Source organism: Dipteris shenzhenensis, chromosome 13, assembly GCF_047967505.1.
Source record: "Dipteris shenzhenensis isolate YYH24624 ecotype China chromosome 13, Dip_SZ_1.0, whole genome shotgun sequence".
In the NCBI taxonomy this organism is placed as follows: Eukaryota; Viridiplantae; Streptophyta; class Polypodiopsida; order Gleicheniales; family Dipteridaceae; genus Dipteris; species Dipteris shenzhenensis.
This window is the reverse complement of record NC_141608.1, coordinates 20938815-20941411: the sequence shown is the minus strand read 5'-3', so window position 1 is coordinate 20941411 and position 2597 is coordinate 20938815. Positions and strand designations below refer to the sequence as shown.

General features: G+C 41.3%; 1 pseudogene across 1 annotated transcript; it reads left to right on the top strand.

Annotated features, from left to right (window-relative positions):
• Positions 1–1383: 1383 nt before the first annotated feature.
• LOC147895152 (antifungal protein ginkbilobin-like protein pseudogene) lies at positions 1384–2343 on the top strand (annotated as a pseudogene). Its single transcript, XR_015542038.1, has 2 exons — positions 1384–1474; positions 1640–2343. The product of XR_015542038.1 is annotated as an antifungal protein ginkbilobin-like protein pseudogene (transcript).
• The last annotated feature ends 254 nt before the right edge of the window (positions 2344–2597 follow it).

Sequence of the window (2597 nt, the reverse complement as noted above, 5' to 3'; positions counted from 1 at the left end):
TACGTGGGTGGCTTTGCTAGAGCTCAAATAGTTGTCCATATCAATTGGAAGATGGCCCTATTAGGTGATAAAGGGAGTTTAAATGGCGAGTCTCAACTTTGGAGCATAGTCCGGGGTATTATCATAAGAGATATATGGCAGTATTGCAACATTGTTGTTTTTCGTCATTGCAGGTCTCCACAGAACTTCTTCAGGATCGTTCAAGTCTGTAGCTTAGATGCGCTTGAGCATTTCAGCTATAGGTATTTTTAATAAGAGATATATGGCAGTATTGCAACATTTCAGCTATAGGTATTAGACCCTGAGATTGCTTGTTAGAGCACTCAAGGAATCCATGTAATGTGAGCTTATCAAGCTGTTTGTTTATTGTTTATTTTAACTTTTAATAAAATTCTTCTTACTCACTCAAAAAGGGAAAATAAGAAAATCAAAGTAAGGATAAAAATGGTGCATTGAAAAACATTGTTGAGAAAAGAAATTTTAACTCCTTGTTTTAAAAAGTAGACAAACAAAAGACGTGGCAATCAAAAAATTCTTTTTGAGAAAATTCAGGATAACCAAAAGATTGGAAAAAGGCCACCTTTCCACCCACTTTTCTACTATTGTGATTTCTCAAATTGAAATGTGTCAAATATATGTAGTTTCTTTAGCCAAGAAATGAATGCACATGTGAAAAAGATGTATTGCACCATGAGTAAATTATTTGAAACATATATGAAGTTCCGTCCCACTCTAGGTATGTAATGGACAACCTTCTTGAAGGCATAGTCAATTTTGTCTTGAGGCATAGTCAACCTTTTCTTGCTCTGCTGACTGTAGACTCTAGAGGAGAGCCTTAAATCCAAATATGTACTGTTTCCGTTGACCTAGGTTATTGTGCGTGCTTTATAGTACCTTAAAAGTCTTCTAACTTCTTTCAGTGTAAGACTTTCACAGGAAGAGAAATTGCAGACCTATAAAGTGCTGAAATCATCGCACGGGTGGGTTTCAGGTACCCTCGGGCCTCACAGCGGCTGGACTCAGACGAGTTGAGAACGTTCAAGAATCAACATAATGTACCCGAATTTCACATCGTTGTTTGATCAAAACATTGGGCGAAATCCTCAGTTTGGGCAATATAAAATGGACACATTGGATCGATGGCACTCACCCTCCTTCGAGCGAATTGTTTGTTGCACGGCTTATGGACCATGGTAACTGTAGTTCGGCCTTTGCACGTTGCTGATTCAGTTGCGTATACAATGGTATTTAAACTCCTCAGCTACCACCACCATCCCTATCAAAATGATTTATACTCCAGAGTCCAAATGCAGGCGCAGTTAGTTGATTGAAACTCCACCGCACTACCGACCTCAATTTGAATTGTTGATCCTCGATCGTCCTCTGGATTCTCCTCCTTATAACCCAAACATTCGGATTCCTTCCACATCGGGATTTCGAAACTTGCACTGCATCCGCTTGCCTTCCCCTTGAGGTTAACCCTATTCTAATTTCCGACTTTGTATATAGAGATCACGATTTCTATTTGAATAACGCGGCTGGTTACTTCCTCATATCCTTATTGCGGTCTCGCATCTGGGTATAGTCTCCTTTTGGGAACTTGCATATGTTTGACTTAGTCTGTGTGTTTTCTCTTTAGCGAAAATGATGGAAGTCCGAGTTCTTCTCGTCGCCGTCGTCGGTGCTATCGCATTGCTTTGTGGGCATGTTGCATGGGCATTTGATACTTCCTTGGTATACGCCAAATGCAACGCGAATGGTATTCCGTCCGGAAGCCCTTTCTGGGGTAACTTGGGCACCACACTCCATCAACTGGTCGAGAACACGGCTTACGCCAACTGTGACTTCAAGACCCAAAATGGAGGGGCCAATTGTCCTGCGTATGGAGAGGCCACTTGCACGAATTCGATCTCCCCAGAGGACTGCACCAGCTGCTTATCACAGCTTTCGAACCGCATCTGGAGCATCTGCAATGATGCTATCGGCGCAGATGTCAAGTATGGTGACTGCAGTCTTCGTTACGAGCAATCCCCTTTCTGACGAAAGTGTTGCGCTTCTGATATAGTTCGTAAAAACAGAGGCTCAGTATCCGTTTACAATATGTATATCCATTTACAATATATATGAAGGTTTAAAAGTCGCGCTTATCGGCAAGTGTGCCTTTTGAGTGAGGAAAAAGGCAAAAAAGGCATTAACTACATCGAGGCAAAGGATGGGAGTGGCCCTTCTAGGCGAAAATTAATGGGTGAATTACGTGAGATCCATTACGTAGTGAGGAAAATGGGCTCACAAAAAAGGTTTATTCTAATAAGTTCACCAACCTCCGAATGGTTTTTATACAGAGTTATCAAAGGGAAACGGTACAACTTATTTATACTATATAGTGTAGTCTTAGGCCTTTATGAAATTCCATAGCTCATATTCAAAGCTGCGAACTAGAGTTATGCTTGTTGGCCAATCACGCTCAACCTTGCAAATGTTGCTCCAAGAAAATCCTCTTCGTAATGTGTGACCATAAATTTGTCAGAGAGCTCCCTTATGGTGCTCCATCTATGCTCTTGCGTGTTCCATACAACATCCATCAAATCCCCTCAAGA